This window comes from Orcinus orca, chromosome 14 (genome assembly GCF_937001465.1).
Source record: "Orcinus orca chromosome 14, mOrcOrc1.1, whole genome shotgun sequence".
NCBI lineage: Eukaryota > Metazoa > Chordata > Mammalia > Artiodactyla > Delphinidae > Orcinus > Orcinus orca.
The window spans coordinates 34,299,149-34,317,824 of record NC_064572.1 but is presented as its reverse complement, the minus strand read 5'-3'; the positions used below and the strand labels follow the sequence as shown (position 1 = coordinate 34,317,824).

General features: G+C 41.0%; 1 long non-coding RNA gene across 1 annotated transcript in view; it reads right to left on the bottom strand.

Annotated features, from left to right (window-relative positions):
• Positions 1 to 969: 969 nt before the first annotated feature.
• The window catches only part of LOC125961098 (uncharacterized), a 63,584-nt gene continuing 45,877 nt past the window's right edge, over positions 970 to 18,676 (bottom strand). Inside the window, exons 2-3 of the long non-coding RNA XR_007471413.1 lie at positions 16,407 to 16,570; positions 970 to 2,168 (exon numbers count right to left, since the gene is read on the bottom strand). This is a non-coding gene — a long non-coding RNA (uncharacterized LOC125961098). The remainder of the gene's footprint in view (positions 2,169 to 16,406; positions 16,571 to 18,676) is intronic.

Below are 18,676 nucleotides of genomic sequence, written 5' to 3'. Positions count from 1 at the left end.
CAAAGCCTTTCCAATTACACAGAACTAGAACAAAAAAATTTTAATTTGTTTGTAGACACAAAAGACCCTGCATAGCCAAAACAATCTTGTGAAAGAAGGGCAGAGCTGGAGGAATCAGGATCCCTGACTTCAGACTATACTACAAAGCTACAGTAATCAAGACGTATGGTACTGGCACAAAAACAGAAATATAGATCAATGGAACAGGATGGAAAGCCCAGAAATAAACCCACGCACCTATGGTCAATTAATCTACAACAAAGAAGCAAGAATATACAATAGAGGAAAGACAGCCTCTTCAATAAGTGGTGCTGGGAAAACTGGACAGCTGCATGTAAAAGAATGAAATTAGAACACTGTTTAACACCATAGACAAAATTAAACTCAAAATCGATTTAAGACCTAAATGTAAGACCTGATACTATAAAACTCCTAGAGGAAAACATAGGCACAACACTCTTTGACATAAATCACAGCAATATCTTTTTCAATCCATCTCCTAGAGTAATGGAAATAAAAACAAAAATAAACAAATGGGACCTAATGAAACTTAAAAGCACAACAATGGAAACCATAAACAAAATGAAAAGACAACATATAGAATGGGAGAAAATATTTGCAAACAAAGTGACTGACAAGGGTTTAATCCCCAAAATATACAAACAGCTCAATATCAAAAAAACAACCTAATCAAAAAATGCACACAAGATCTAAATAGACATTTCTCAAAAAAAAAGAAAAAACAAAAACATACAGATGGCCAAAAAGCACATGAAAAGATGCTCAACAGTGCTAATTATTAGAGAAATGCAAATCAAAACTACAATGAGGTACCACCTCACACCAGTCAGAATGGCCATCCTCAAAATGTCTACAAATAATAAATGCTGGAGAGGGTGTGGAGAAAAAGGAACTGTCCTACGCTGTTACTCGGAATGTAACTTGGTTTAGCCACTATGGAGAACAGTATGTATTTCCTTAAAAAACTAAAAATAGCGTTACCATATATTCTGCAACTCCAATCCTGGACATGTATCTGGAAAAGACGAAAACTCTAATTCAAAAAGATACATGCACCCCAACGTTCCTAGCAGCACTACTTACAATAGCCAAGACATGGAAACAACCTAAATGTCCATCAACAGATGAATGGATAAAGAAGATGTGGTATACATATGTGTGTGTATGTATGTATATATATATACATACGTACACACATACCCATACATAAAACAGAATATTACTCAGCCATAAAAAAGAATGAAATAATGCCATTTGCGACAACGTGGACGGACCTAGAGATTATCATACTAAGTGAAGTAAGTCAGAGGAAGATAAATTTCATATGACATCACTTAGAGGTGGAATCTATAAATTGATACAAATGAACTTATTTACAAAACAGAAACAGACTCAAAGACTTAGAAAACAAACTTATGTTTACCAAAGGGGAACAGTTGGGGGAAGGATAAATTAGGACGTAGGGATTAACATATACATACTACTACATATAAAATAGATAATCAACAAGGACCTTGCATAGCACAGGGAACTCTGCTCGATATTCTGTAATACCCTATATGGGAAAAGAATCTGAAAAAGAATAAATATATATAAATGTATAAATCACTCTGCTGTACACCTGAAACTAACACAACATTGTAAATCATATATACTCACATAAAATTTTAAAAAAAGCAAAAAAACCATATCTGATTAAGGACTTGTATTCAGAAAAAAGCACTCTTACAATGGATTATTAAAAAAAAGTACTTTGTTAAAAGGGCAAACCATTTGAACAGATAATTCACCAAAGAGTGTATATGACTAAATGAAGAAGGAAAAGATGCTAAACGTCTCTACAGAATTGAAATGAAAATTAAAACCAGATGAAAAACTATTACACATCCAATAGAATGTCTAAAATAAAAAGACCACCAACCTAAGTCTCAGCGAGGATGTGAAGTAGCTAGACCTCTCAGACATTGCTGGTGTGAATACAAAGTTATATGGCCACTTTAAATATCTTGGCAGTCTCTAAGTATTTACGCTTACCTTTACCGCTGGTCCAGCATTCCCACTTCTGAGTACTTACTCTAAGGAAATGGAAACATAGGTCTGTTTAAAGATCTGTACTCAAATGTTCATATGGGCTTTAGTCTTCATAGCTAAAAATAGAAAATAAACCAAAAGTATATTAATTGGTGAATTAATAAACATATTGTGGCATATCCATTCAAAGAATACTACTCAGCAGTATGAAAGTACAAACTACTGAAATAATCAACATGATATATCTCAAAAGCATCATGCTAATAAAAGAAGCCTGACACAAAAGACCATCTTATATGATTCCATTGAATTAAAATTCTAGTAAAGGCAAAATTACAGAAATAGGAAGCATCAGTGGTTGCCTATGGCTGTCATGGGAGGGTGCTGACTGCAAAGGGGCAGGAGGAAACTTGTGGGGGTGATGGAATTATTCTATATCTTGACTGTTGTTATTAAACGACTGTACATATTGCCAAACTCATAAAGTTGTACGTTTAAAATTCGTGATTTTTTTTTTCTATGTAAAGTTCACCTCAACAAAGCTGATAAAAAAGAAAGGCTCAGGAATGACAGAGAAAATAAAGAACTATTTTTCTTTGGGAATTAAGAGCTGAGGATAATATAATAAGCCAGTTGGAATGCTTTCATTACATCAGGTTCAGAAGTGACTACTAGAAAACTCTCCTAGTTTCACTGGTTTGTTTCCTTTTCCTTAAGATTAAAGATCAATTTTTCCTTTATTGGCCAAGAACCTTTCAAATTTCAATTTTGATAAGAAAAGGGTAAAGAAATGCCAGTATTCTCTTTTCCTCATTTCTGTGGGGAGACAGTATGGGAGGGGGGGGGCTTGTGATTGGGTTGGTAAAGTCCACCCCCTTACCCCACGAACTCCAAGACTGATTGTCCTGCCCCACCATAAGACTGGGATCAGACATGAGCCTACAGAAGGAAGGACATTGTGAATCTTTCCCTTACTTGCCTTAACAACTGCTTAGGCCTAAAAACTGTCTAGCTAAAAAAGATTTGTAGCACAACAGGAATTGTGGACTCAAGATAATTCTAACTACAGTGAACAAAGCCCAGAGGCAAAGGTAATCGTTTTCAGCTATTCTTGTTAGCTTGCTACACACGTATCAATGGCTTCATTACCAAACACGGTCACACAGAAGTATTTAAAAGTTTACTTCTATTTGGAACATCTTTATTCCATCCTTTTATGGATTTTTCATCTTCCCTAACTGTCATCTTCAGCATTTGCAGCCCTTCTCAAGAGAGGGGAAGAAAAATATGTTGTGTGTATAATATATGATGATTCAACGCTGTTGCTATCATCACGCACAGGAGAGATGGGGAGTCATAAGTTATGAGTTATCCCTCACTCCCTCATTCACAGAGATAAAAACATAGAAATGCCATCCCAACATTTAGGCAAGATATACATACCAGGAATGGCGGAGAACAATAAATTTCCCCAGCAACTCCAATACTCTTTCCACAATAAAATGATAGGATGGAGGGAAGCAATGGAAGCCTTTGGAATAAAATCACTGTGCCACCACATTCAATCTTTATTTGGATAAAAATTCTCCCTGTATTTTCAGTGTTCCAGCGGCTACAGGGATCAGAGAACCTCTAACCACTCCTATCTGTACATGGAATGGGTAGATTCAAGTAGATGGTTCTCTGGATCAAGAGCTAGATTTGCTTGTGGGGTTTAGGGGACCATGAGACACTGCAAACTTTGTGAGCAATGACCCTATAAAAAAGAGCTTCGACTTGGTAACCTTGAACCCGTTCTTCACCATACTCAGTACAAACGTGCATCCCACGGCACCACCCATGTTAATTTCTGTGCACAATGGCCTATTCCTGGATTTGGGGCTTCAAGATCCTCATTTAAGTGTTTTCCCATATTGTAACTTTGTATATTTGGAGCTCTGAAAATCATAACAATCAATTCTGGTCTTTGTATGAGATAATCACTGTCCTACCAAAGTTCACCCCCCAAATTGCAATTCTACAGGAATTTGTGAAGCTGTGGTATTAAAATCCCGTAAGATATATGTAGAGTAACCCCATGATATTTACAGTTCCATATATTTTTCTCCCCAGCAACATGTAGCTCTTTAAAGAATGTACTTAAAAATAGTAAACATATTTCAAACTTTCTTACACATCCAAGTCCTGTCACACATTCTCCTTGCAAAGCGGCATGAGAACTTAGAAGAAAAAAATTAAAAGACCATTCCAAAAAGGTTTTACATGTGGACTCTTGTCTGTGGCAACTTCATCTTTCATCCTTAGTGAGACTATTAGAACTGCACTGGAACCTTAAAGACTGTTAAGATGATTAAGAGCCACATTTAACAGTTGTTACGGTAGCATCTTGACAAACATTTTACTTTTATATCTCTCAAGAAAGCCCATAAAACAGCATGACCTAAAAATTTTTAACAAATATATTAATAAAAATTTAAACAGGCATGTATTACTTATGCTATTTTGAGTTAATTACATAATAATATTGCCTTGTGTACACCTTAATTAGATTAAATATTGATCAGGGCCCTTTCCCACTTGCCACTGATATTCCATTAACACATAACAACTGTCTTGTTATATCTAGATGTAACTTTAAATTAATTAAAGAGTCTGGCTGGAAATGAAAAGTTACAGAAAGATGTACAAAGCTAGCCCTTTTATACATAAACAGGACTGGAAACCTCAGCCTATGAATTAAAGCAGGGAAGAAAAATTAAACTCTACCTATTTTAAGGATTTAAAGTAATTAGATCTATGAACAATGATCCACAATTTTTTTTCCATAGGGTTTCAGAAGTCATATCAATTAGACTAGGTTCACCTATAACTCTGTATTAAGGAAGAGGTTATGAAATATTACAATTATTCCTGAGGATTATGGTCTTTGTTTATTTCAGAAAAAGAACCTAGATTTTAAACAGCATCGAAGATTTCTTAGCATGTGATTAAGGCTGTTTATTTTCATGCTGATGAGCTGAGAGCTGTTTCAATGGGGAGATGCTATAATTTTCCCATGATCTGGAAAATAATTCATGGCACTTTTTAATGTTGTCATTAACTGTCACGTCTCTTGAGTTAAATATGAGCCCTGTCATTTGGAAGTCAGAAAGCAGCTCCTAAATTCCTCAATTTCATTAGCAATTGATTCAAATCATTTCTCGAAAATAGTCTGAATTGACATATGAATTGTAGTGGTTCCTCAGCTTGGTGATTAATTAATCAAGCCATCAGGTTCACATTAAACTATTTATCAATCTTACGATTTCCTGCTTTTCAGAAAAAATTAAACAGCACTCTAATGATATTTTATGAGTTTCGAGAAAAATTAAAATGGGACCCAAAAAAATAATCTGTCCTTCCTAATTTATGAAGCTCCATGATGTCAGTTTCTGTAAGGCAAGACACTAAAAGGAGGAGATGGGGCTGGAATCTCCACCCCAGGGAAGGCAGGGTCATTTGTATAGGTCTCAGTTTCTTCATCTGTAAAATAAGAAAATTGAACTAAATAATCTCTCATTATCTCTCACTTTCAAAATTATGTTTGTCTGTGAATCAAAATGTAGTATGATAGTTATGGTTACTTTTAATTTTACTATTTTGGTGTGTGCCATTGTCCTTACATTAAAAACAAACGACCTGGGGTTACTGATAGAGCCTTAAAGATTCCACATTAAAATTATAATTGATGTTCTTGGATCAGCTATGGACACTGTTCTGCAATTGGCATTTAAAATACAATTTTCTCCTCAAGGCCACGTTAGTCTGTGTTTTTTCTAATGGGCTGTTATAACAAGGGACCACAGTCAGTTGCTTTAGCCCAGAATGACAGTATCAACTTTTCCAAGATTGGGCCACACCAATAGCTGTTTGTTGGCTGAGAAAACTGCTGGCAAAACATCATGTGTTTGCCGATTTAATTTCATTCAAACTTTGCTGAGTTCAATTAATAGCTAGTTCTTTTCATAATAAACCACCAGCCAACTGAATTCAGCCCCCTTTCTTTCAAATTTGCTGTGTGTATAACTACAAAACTAATGTCTCATTCTACACAAATCCCTCTGGCATTATTTATAGAAACCTGAAGATTCTCTCTTAAAGCTAACTGCGTTTTAAGTGTTGGACTGCCTCTGGTGTCCTAGGACAGAGACTGCAAGCCACACAGGAAGACCCCTCCATGTGCAAGGCAGTTTGAGTGGACTTCCATTCCCTGCCTGCACTGCTGGGACAAAGGCCAGAGGAGCAGTGTCTAAAACGACACAGGAGAAAACTATAATTCGAAAAGATACATGCACCCCAATGTTCTTTGCAGCACTATTTACAATAGCCAAGACATGGAAGCAACCTAAATATCCATCAACAGAAGCAAATGGGACTTAATGAAAGTTAAAAGCTTTTGCACAGCAAAGGACACCATTGCTAAAACAAAAAGACAATCTATGGAATGGGAGAAAATATTTGCATACAACATGACCAACAAGGGATTAATTTCCAAAATATACAAACAGCTCATACAGCTCAATATCAAAAAAAAGAATAACCCAATCAAAAAAATAGGCAGAAGATCTAAATAGACATTTCTCCAAAGAAGACATACAGAAGGCCCACAGACACATGAAAAAATGCTCAACATCGCTAATTATTAGAGAAATGCAAATCAAAACTATAATGAGGTATCACCAGTCAGAATCATCCAAGTCTACCAATAATACATGCTGGGGAGGGTGTGGAGAAAAGGGAACCCTCCTACACTGTTGGTGGGGATGTAAACTGGTTTAGCCACCATGGAGAACAGTATGTGTTTCCTTAAAAAACTAAAAATAGCATTACCATATGTTCTGCAATTCCAATCTGGAAAAGATGAAAACTCTAATTCAAAAAGATACATGCACCCCTATGTTCCTAGCAGCACTATTTACAATAGCCAAGACGTGGAAGCAACCTAAATGTCCACTGACAGATGAATCGATAAAGAAGATGTGGTACATATATACAATGGAATATTACTCAGCCATAAAAATGAAAGAAATAATGCCATTTGCAGCAACATGGATGAACCTAGAGATTATCATACTAACTGAAGTGAGCCAGACAGACAAATCTCATATGATATCACTTATATGTGGAATCTAAAAAAATGATGCAAATGAACTTATTTACAAAGCAGAAATAGACTCATAGACATAGAAAACAAACTTATGTTACCAAAGGGGGAAGGGGGTGTGGGGAGGGATAAATTAGGAGTTTGGGATTAGCATATATACATGCTACTATGTATAAAATAATCAACAAGGAACTACTGTATAGCACAGGGAAATATACTCAATATCTTTTAATAATCTGTAAGGGAAAAGAACTTGAAAAAGAATATCTATCTATCTATCTATCTACATAACTGAATCACTTTGCTGGTACACCTGAAACTAATACAACATTGTATATCAACTATACATCAATAAAATAAATAAAATGACACAGGCAGTTTTCATGGCTCATCCCTCCCTTCTCAGGAGGGTCAGGGGGATTCGTAGAAATGCAATGTCTTTTTCCTCCATTTCTTCTCATTCTCAGGGCCGGATGTGGCTGGTTCCCCCTGCACAGCATCAACTGCAGAGAAGCGGCCTTGGACTGAGAGAGGACCACAGAGAAACCAGACCACAGCGAAACCACCCCAAGAGGTCTTCCTGCAGGCTGGCTGAAGCGACTTTTCTCTTCAAAAGCAGGGAAAATGCCTTGCATCCTGGCGAAATTTGGGGTCTCATCTTGGACCACAGTGGCGCTGGGAATCCCCTACCTCTACCCCTGTCACAGACACACATGCATTTTATGGATAAGGAGAACAAGAGCCAGAAAAATAAGTAACTTGCCCAAGAATGAAACTTTTTGGAAAGCTATGTCCTATAGGGGAATGGGATGGAAATGGAAAAGCAGAAAGGCTATTTGACACACAAGCCCACAAAGGATCTCATGTTAAGACGTTACCTCCATACTAAGTGAAGTAAGTCAGATAGAGAAAGACATATCATATGATGTCACTTATATGTGGGATCTAGAAAAAAAAAAGGATACAAATTAACTTACTTACAAAACAGAAACAGACTCACAGACACAGAAAACAAACTTATGGTTACTAAAGGGGAAAGCAGCGAAGGGATACATTAGGAATTTGGGATTAACAGATATACGCTACTATATATAAAACAGATAAACAACAAGGACTTACTGTACGGCACAGGGAACTATATTCAGTATCTTGTAATAACCTATAATGGAAAAGAATCTGAAAAAGAATATATGTATGTATGGCTGAGTCCCTTTGCTCACCTGAAGCACTGTAAAGCAACTACACTTCAATAAAAATAAACTTTAAAAAAGAGACTTTATCTCCAAACGAGGTTATTCACACAACTGCTAAGATGCGTGACAGAACTGGGGAGAAAATAAAGTTCATCACACAACCCAAAACTTGTGTTCCATTGTGGAAAAATACTGTCTATAACCCCTATTTTATCAATTCTGTGATTATCTTATGTGTGGCACAACTATATTGCTTTTTTTTTTTTTTCGGTACGCGGGTCTCTCACTGTTGTGGCCTCTCCCGTTGCGGAGCACAGGCTCCGGACGCACAGGCTCAGTAGCCATGGCTCACGGGCCCAGCCGCTCCGCAGCATGTGGGATCTTCCCGGACCGGGGCACGAACCCGTGTCCCCTGCATCGGCAGGCGGACTCTCAACCACTGTGCCACCAGGGAAGCCCTATTGCATTTTTTTAAGTTAAAGAGTTAATTTGTTCAGCATATTTAAAAATATAACAAAATATTTTAAAATATAACTGTTTCAATTTCACTCCTTCCCCCCCCCCACCCCAGTATACCGGAAGTCCTAAGAAAATGGAGAAGCCTAGGTCTCTTCGGACCTCACATTTGTACTGGGCATCCTTCATTTTAGTCTACACAATGCCAGAGTCCCATCCTGTGGGAAGACAAAGCCATGTATAAAAGGAAAATAACATATGGGAAAGGACATCACAGGTACCAAATGAACCACCCAAGCCCTATGACAGCCTTGGTCCATTGCCAAAAGACACCTTCAATTATATTAATTAAGAGAAGGAAAAATCCCTCACCTCTAGATCATATCCTACTCCTGCTATTTTGTTATAATGCACTTGTAATGCCTAACTATCCCGAGCCCTTTCTGGAATATGCCATGCTTTCAAACTCCTGGGCTAGCACCATGAGGATGGAGAGCAATTGCATTTGCAAATGTCAGCCTACCTCATCCATCTCCCCTCATTCAAACAGTATGCATTTGAGGTTCAGCAATTGTAGTTATATATTTTTCCTTAATGTTTTTGTAAGGTAATGGTTCTCTTATCTGAAATTCATCAGCCTGCTATAAATTTAAAGTCCATTACTGCCAATAGAGAAAAGCTAAGCACCAAACCACTTTCAATAAATTTGCACTTATGCAATTGAACTGATACGGCCTCAGAGGAAAAGGTGAAACTGATCTTGAGATATTTAAGTTAGTCTGAGTCACTGCTTCGCCTGGTGTTAAATTGGATCCATCGAGAAATGTAGGGCAGTACTCATCAGCCCTGAGTTGTAAGAAGAGATTTTAGGCTGAAAAAAATGCTGTCTCCAGCATTCATTATTAGGCGCTGTAATTCTAAGAAACCGCTGGCTGGCTCTGATATTTGACACAACTAAATGCTACAAATGCAAACCCTGATGGATGAATATTTCTATGAACAACATTAATCAGGCTTGGGCAAGCCCAAGGTATAGAGATTTGTCATGTCCAGTCGTGAAGCTGCAAGTGAGAATGTCTATACACTCAAAGCCAAGAGGACAGTTACAAACATTTGCACAAGGCTTCAGGATTCACAGATAATACCGCTTTTACTTTATACACCCACCTGGATAAAACAATCGTCAGTTACCATCTTCTATTCCTGATGAGGGAACTGAGGCCCAGATATGTGAAATGACCACCTTTACCAGGTGTGTGAAAGCAATGACTTGATATCATGTCCTCCTGGCTCTGTGTTTTTGGCAGTGGAAGATAAAGAACGCACCCAATTCATGCTCACGACACATGAAAGCATCACCGTCACCATGGCAGACCACAGGGAATGATCAGTGTGAACTGTTAAGTTGTCGCCTCAGTGATGCATTGCAAACAGTTTCCCTGGAGAATTAACAAGCTCCTGACCACAGTATTGTATGCAAATAAATAAACAAATGCTAAAACAAAACAAAAAACAAAACCCCAAAACCAAAATCCCACCCAGTTTAGCAGCCTTAAAAGGCTGCCAGGATCTCTTGGTGAAGAAAGACATCTGGATCAGGACCCGAAAGAATAAAATGTACTCTTTGGGTGCAAAGAATCACTGCTGCATCTCCCTCGGAGGGTCAGCCTCCAGAGGTTGACCACCTGAAGCAGTTCAGCTTGGGGAGAGGGGTCTGCTGGCCAATTAGAGTTGATGGTTTTAAAGGCAAAAATGTTGATGGTTTTACATGACCAGGCAAGAGCTCCCAGGCTATTAGAGACTAAGGATTTAGAAATTTTAGATAAGTTCTATTTATGGTTGGAAAAAAACACCTCTCTGTGGACTCGAGCATGGGAAGTTTAGCTCCCAGGACATAATGAGCACGCTACAAGTTGTAGGGGCTTAGCTGTCAGACATCCACACACACAACCTCAACCCTCCTCAAGCCCTTCTCCCAACCCCACCCTCAGGGCCCATTCTGAGGCCAGAACTGGCATCACATACCGGTTGCAAGAACTGAACAGCATTTGCACTTAATTGGACGATATACATTATTCATGAGCCTTGAGTCTGTGATGATTTTGGCATTCATTAGGGGGGAAAATGGGGCATTAGTTTTCTTGGTACAAAACATTCCGTATTAAACTTCATTTGCAATCCACTTTTCAGTGTGAGGAATTAGAAATGCTTTTAAGCAAAGTTAGGAACTATGAAATAGCTAGAGAACAAGAAGCAGCAACTTCTAAAGATGGCGAATAAAGGAGTAAAAGCTGGGATTTCCCGATGTCTCAGTACTCACAGCTCTAAGCTCTGAGTAGAAGAGAGGGAGAGTCAGCCTAAAATTCAAGCAGGGGAATAAAAATTGCAATGATAGTAATGATAAATATTTGTATGCATATACCTAGACTTACGTACATATATACCATATATATTATATACAAACATCTATATTTTATATTTCAATATATACAGGCATATATATATATACACACACACACATACATGCACACATATATATTCAAAATTTATTTCAAAGCAGTGGATGAGTTGTGCAGTTTTTACCCTACCTCTATTTTTCCAAAATTAAATGCATCATCTTCTGCGAGATAAATGAGGCCTAGTTTAGGGTTGTATCATGCCCTTTTTCATTCCATTTGGAATAAAGACTTCAAAACCTATTAGAAGCGTTTGTAGACTGAGGTTGAATCTGCCTAGTTTCCCTTTTCACAAGTGTATCTAGAGCCTCACAATTGGGATCAACTAAGTCCATCACTTTAGTTTGCACATGAAGAAACTGAGGCACAATGAGGGGTCCCGGAGCTCTAGTGCTCAGGGGATAAGAAGTGAAGAAAATCGGACTTCCTTGGCAACTTTCATGCACGCCTGCCCCACATGGTCACAGCTCCCTGGGAAAGCCTTTTAGTCAGAGGCTTTCAAGTCAAACAAATCTGGTGCAAACACTACAGGCTCGTGGGCAAGGCTCTTCATCTCATTAAGCTTCCATTCTTCAATTATAAAAGAAGATACATTTTGGAGGTTTGTTAGAAGGTCTAGAAGAGATAACTACAGGTAAAGCCCTTAGGACAATGCCTAGCACACACTAAACCTCCGTAAAGATTCACTGTGATTGTCCTATTTTCTTTATTATAAAGTCTGAACACACAGCTCACCTGCACAATCTAGCTATTGCTTGCTAGCTGTCCCACATTGGTGACATTTGTCTAATTTTCTCAGTTAGACGGGGAGTTCCATAGATCAGAGTCGTCTTGTAGTCCCACTTAGTATTCTCCATGCCTGGCCTTAATTCAGCTAGTGGGTGCTCAATAATGATAAGAACTGTGTTTTACATGGTGGGACAGTTTGTAACATGGAGTCCTTTCATGCACCCCTATGACGATGATGTACCTGCCATCAGAAATTGGTGCTGATTGTGCTTTAATACTGAAGAAAAATCCCATGTACGAGACTATTGACAAGCAAAGTTCCCCTCTTTGTCTCAGTTATTGCTCAAGGGCCCAGGCAGGCAGATACCACCACCCCCATTAAATAGAGGAGGATAGTGAGTTTTTGGGGAAAAGGAGCTATACGCCTGAAGTCCAGCAACAAAGGGATGGGCCCGGAAAATAATCTCAGTGTTCCCACCCTACATCCAGCACGGATTCCACTCGATACCCCTTGTCTTGGGGTAGACTCACTGGCTATTGCTGTGGGTTCAACACAAAGCAAGGTCCCTGTTTAAGGATGGTGCTTTCAGAAGAGTAGGGTAAGTAGGTTGGCTCACTTCTGAAAGTATTTTATTTGAGAAGGCTCCAAAGCCTGAGTAAAGGGACTGCCCGTTACTGAGGTCTGAAGCATAGCTCCAAGGGGCTCATCACAAAAGCGAAATGTCTTGGAAGTTTCCCGTTAAAATTCATGTCCATTTGGGTCAACCCCACATTAAAATGTGTGTTTCTTTTAATATACATTTCCTCTTCCATCTAAAGGAAAATAGGTATTCCAAGAAAACGCACCATTTTTTCTTACAGTTCAGGCCATCCCCGGCCCACAGCTGTACACTGAGATTCAAAAGAATGCTTGAGGGCTATCTCTAGCGTAACCCCCAAATCTCAGCTCCAGCCCACATGTGTGATGACCCCGCAGCCTATGGTCATCGGGGCACAGCTAATGGCCCTCAGCGAGGGTGAGGGCTGCCTGCAGACAGCAACTGGGCTGACCCTCCGACAATTCTTCTTAAGGAGCCACTGAGGATGCCCGCTTTCCCACAAAAGCCCTAAGAGCAGCCAAACTCATTTCTCTTCTGTCCATGTGTATTAATTCCTGTTTCTGTAATGAGATACAGAAGAGAAAAAAGGGGAAGAGGACTGATGTAGAATCAGATTGGGCCTGATGAGTTATGGAGCCTGCCTTCTCATCAGTGATGTAAAACAGCCCGGGCTCTATTTACTGCTGCTGTCAGCAGGATCGATAAATAACATTTTCAGTGACATGAAGAGGGAACGCGTGAGCTCAATGAAATGAAGGGGAGCCAGAGGTAGATGCAGACAATGGCCTTTTTCTCTCCCTGCCCCGGCAGGAGTCACCTGTTTGGCTGCGAGAGGCAAGGGGGTAGAAATTCGGTCTGGCTTCTAAAAAGGGAAGAGGATGCATCCCCAGGAGGAGGAGAGGGCTTCTCTGCTGAGAGGGGAGGCGAGGGAGGGCATGGTCCATTGTCACCATCACTTCCCTGCTGTATCGAGCCACACCCTGTCTGAGCTGAAAAGCCACCATCAGCTGGCCTGGGTGGGCAAAGCCCCATCTTCTTGGCCACTTCAGAGGGAGGTGTTTGACTTATTGTTTATACTTGAGAAAGAGTACAGGGCTAAGGTGGAACCCAGAGGAGATTCGTTTGACTGCCAGAGGGCTGAGAGGATGCTGACCATTAAGAAAGGCCTCCGTGGGCTTCCCTGGTGGCGCAGTGGTTGAGAGTCCGCCTGCCGATGCAGGGGACACGGGTTCATGCCCCAGTCCGGGAAGATCCCACATGTCGTGGAGCGGCTGGGCCCGTGAGCCATGGCCGCTGAGCCTGCGCGTCCGGAGCCTGTGCTCTGCCATGGGAAAGGCCACAACAGTGAGAGGCCCGCGTACAGCAAAAAAAAAAAAAAAAAAAAAAAAAAAGGCCTCCGTGGTTAGAGGGGTGAGGTGAGGTGACCCACAATACAGCAGAATTCCAGTTCCCTCCAGCAAGAGTTTGGAGGTCAAGAATCGACATGATCACAGAACTTCCACTTTGAAGGAATCTCTGAGGTAATCTTGTCCAACCTCTCACTAAACATCAGAATCCTCTCCTCAGTACTTGTGAGGGGCAGACCCAGCCTCTGAACACAGCGGGACCACGGACTCTTTCCATTATAGGCGCCCTCCAAGCTGCAGGGGTGGTTGAAGCATCCGACGCAAGGCAGCAGGCACAGCAACCTGCAGTCTGTCTGCTTTGTAAGGCAGGTGAGACTGGCATTCTGCTGGTGGGCTGGGATACCAGGTGTACCCAAGTGGCCCCCGCACAGCCCCTCCTGCCTTTGCTTTGGGGACAATTTTCAACAAGATGCTCTCAGCTACAAGCATTGTAAAGAAGCTCAGTTTCAGGTACAGTGAAAATACAACTTTGAGGACTTCATTTGCATTAATGCTTCTTTTCCCTGGAACCTTCCTAGCATGTTCATTTGGGCTAAAAACCATGCGCTGTTAAGAGTCATTTATAATATCTCAGACGCTTTGTGGCGTTTAAGAGTTTTGGCGGAAACCAGTGTGATAGGTCCAGAAACATCTGGGGGAGAGAGAGGAAGAGAAAGGAGGAAGTCATTAGTGTGGGAGAAGAAGAAGGGCAGAGAGGAGAGAGACGGATAGAAAGAAAGCAAGAAAGAAAAAGGGGAAAAAGGAAACAGAAGGAAAAAGAAAAAAAGAAGGGGGCTGAGCAAAAGGAGAAGTGTGAAGGGAGTAGTGAGAGACTCTTCAGCAAATCCTATTCTCCTCAACTCTGCTTCCAATTTATAAACCCTGTTAATTGGATGGAAGACGACATCACCAAATAAAGCTCTTCTCTAGACACTGTGTTGAAAAGTGCCAAGAAATAGAATCAGAAGATTATATATATAATCATAAGTCAAGCTCTCCCTCGACTTATGATGGCGTTATGTCCCGATAAGCTCATCAAGAGTTGAGCATCATAAATGGAAATGCATTTAGTTCCTCTAACCTACCAAACATCACAGCTTAGCCTAGCCCACCTTAAACACGCTCAGAACACTTACATTAGCCTACAGTTGGGCAACATCATCTACCACAAAGCCTATTTTATAATCAAGTGTTGAATCTGTCGTGTAATTTATTGAATACTGCAATGAAAATGAAAAACAGAATGGCTGCCTGGGTACTGAGTAGTTGTATGTTGGTTGTCAGTCAGGGCTGACTGCGAGCTGTGGCTGCCGCTCCCAGCATCATGAGACAGTCTTGCAACGCATATCACTTGCCCAGGAAAAGATTAAAATGAAAAGTTCAAAGTACAGTGTCTACTGAATGTACATTGCTTTCACGTCATCGTAACACTGCAAAATCATAAGTCGAACCATCGGAAGTCACAGACTGTCTATATGTATATTCCAGACTCTAATCCCAAGTATTCTTTGGGGAAGTCCAACGAAATCCTTCTGGCTACTGGAATATGTCATAATTAAAGTCCTTTTTAATACTCATAATAGTGGGTGCTTACTAGATGCCATGCATTGTTCAAAGTACTTATCAGTATTAATGCATCGAATCCACATGCCAGGCCTACAAAATTGGGGCCATTACCGTGCTTATTTTGCCAGCAAGCATGGAGACTGAGTAACTGTCTAGGGCCACAGAACCAGGAATGCGGTAGCCAGGATTTGCTCCGAGGCAATCTGGCTACAGAGCGTAGGCACTGGACCACCTTATGATTCTGCCTCTCAATCACTTTTGTATCATTCATTCATTCATTCATTCAAGAGACACTTACTGATCTCCCCATCAGCCAGGCTCGGAACCTCCCCCAGCAACAACACCTGGGCACAAAGGACACAAGCAAGAACAGGCGCAATCTCGGCTCAAAAGGACAACGGATCTGATGGATAAGACCTCACGATGAAAGGTAACTGCATGGTTATTTCCCTCCATGCTCTCAAAAAGATAAGCAAGATAGGCTCACACGAATTTGCATCTCTAATAAGCTCTCACACGACGTCAGTGTTGCTGGTCTGGGGATCACACTTTGAGGACTACTGGGTTAGAGACAGTATTGTACGTAGAGAGAACAGAAGCTGAGACCTAGACCTAGACTATCACTGAGAGGTTTCCAGGTAAGATGCAGGAGGAGAGAATGTCCACAAATCTGGAGGCAATAGGCAGATGCCACTTGGGGAAATGGAGGTGCTGGCTGGAACCGGAAATGTAAAGCTGGCGAGGGAAAGGAGGGGATGCTGAAGAGGCAGCTCGGGGCCAGGTAAACGTAACAGAGCTTTCACCCCATCCGGGAGAGGCTCACTCACCACTCACGATCCCCCTGAGGTACCACGGAGGGTTTGTTGTTTCCGAAAGATGATGTCATCTTCTGCCATGAAAGGCAAGTCAGACTTCCAATCACTTAGCAGTCCTTCCTCCACCTCCTCTTGGACAAACTGCCTCAGGCTGGACTGACCTCATGTTTCTGTTGCTGCACGAGAAAAATAAACATGTACAAGTTAATGATGGGGTTTTGTCCATGATAAAACCCAGCTCTTTATGGGGATCACATGTGTGACTGCTTCTGCAGATGGTTTTGAGAGGAACTGGAAGGTCCCAATGGCTGCTAAAGAGCTTCCAAATCCCACTATTGTAGCACTCTTATTAATCTATCCAATCACCACTGGACTCCTAATAACATGCACATGTGTATGCAGGAAAGGTAATCTATTACTATCAAATCCTCCTGAATACAGTTGTAGAGAAGGGTTTATCAGGATGTCTACTTATCCATGACTGGGGTTGAGGGAGCAGAGGGTCGATCTGGCCCCTGTTAAATGTCTTCACCTGCATAGATGTCACTGCTCTTCATGCTCCCCAGACTGTGACAGACATGCATACACAACTGTGTCAGGGTCACTTAGATGTACACACAATCAATCTGATACTCACTGACCAGTTCATTTCAGTCCATGTCACAGCTGCCTCGGGGCTCATATAGGCAGATATATACATTCTCTCCAGAATTGTCATATGGCCCCAATCTCCTAACAAAATTTTAGGGGGTGTATCTCAGGGGTAGAATGGGAGGTTTGGTACCTCAGTGGGTGCTCATTACAAATAAGTAAAAATGCAGCATGAAGAAAAAGAGAGGAGTGGAGACCACTCAGAATGGAATGGGGGAGAGAGGGACAGAAAAGGAAACAGGTAGGACAGCGCTGGGGCACTGAATGCAAACTCCTTTTTACCAGGCTCGTGGCCTAAGAGTCTGCTGAGGAAGGAGTGGGCTTGGTTGTGGCCCAGCAGAGGCATGATGGTACTACCCTGCTCTCTGAATGAGACAGCATTCTAGCCTGGAATGATGGAGTAGGACAAATCTTTCAAGATATAAACAAAAACAAAACAAAAATCCAAAACACCAAAAAAAAAAACATACAACAAAAAAAAACAAACCCACATCATTTAAGCTCTGAAACATAATTCACAGTTTGAATTTTCTTTTCCTTCTGCCAAGAGTTACACTTCATTGAGTACCTTAAGGCATCTGGTAGTTATCCTGAGATGACATAGGTGGGGTGGTGGCATGAGGAGAGGTATGGATAAGGAGGTCCAATCCTCCCAATCACTGCAACCACTGCAACTACTGCTAATATAAAAAGTGCCTCTTTCTTTTAGGTGTGGGGTTAGCAAGACCCAATGAACTTTTTTAAAAAAACCCTCATCAGGGCTTCCTTTGTGGCGCAGTGGTTGAGAGTCTGCCTGCCAATGCAGGGGACACGGATTCGGGCCCTGGTCTGGGAGGATCCCACATGCCGTGGAGCAACTAGGCCCGTGAGCCACAACTACTGAGCCTGTGCGTCTGGAGCTTGTGCTCCGCAGCGGGAGAGGTCACAACGGTGAGAGCCCCGCGCGCCGCGATGAAGAGTGGTCCCCGCTCGCCGCAACTGGAGAAAGCCCACGCACAGAAACGAAGACCCAACACAGCCATAAATAAATAAATAAATAAAAACAAAACCAAAAAAACCCTCATCAGATCTTGATCAACAGGGCTGTTAATGTTTTCTCTGTCTCTCAAAACCTGATACAGGTCAGGTCCCCAGCTTGCTAACTGCTGCTCTGGCCATCACTAGTTCCTGCTTCAGATGGCTGCCCCATGTATCTTAGCTTAATACATTACCAGGCCAACAGAAGATGGTATATAGGTATTCTTTTATTATGCTCGATAGCATATTGAAGCAGCCTTCAATTTAAAGTGACACATACATCTAACTTTCTTCATCCTTTGACTCAGTGGCAACACAACATGGGCATAACAGACAATGTACAGTCTATTAGCAATTTTACAGTGAATCACTGTTAGTCTGTCATCTTAGTATTTTTAACTGACTTGCATATGATCTAGTGGAACATTTCATGTGTGCCTGTATTTTGCCTCCTGACAACCTGTACAGAAAGCACAGCCAGCATGGCATATGAAATATGCATGCATCCTCCCATGAAAATATTTATAAATACACGATGTTAATAGTGAAAAACTTGAGGAGACCTTCAAAATGGTGGAGGAGTGAGACATGGAGATCACCCTCCTCCCCACAAA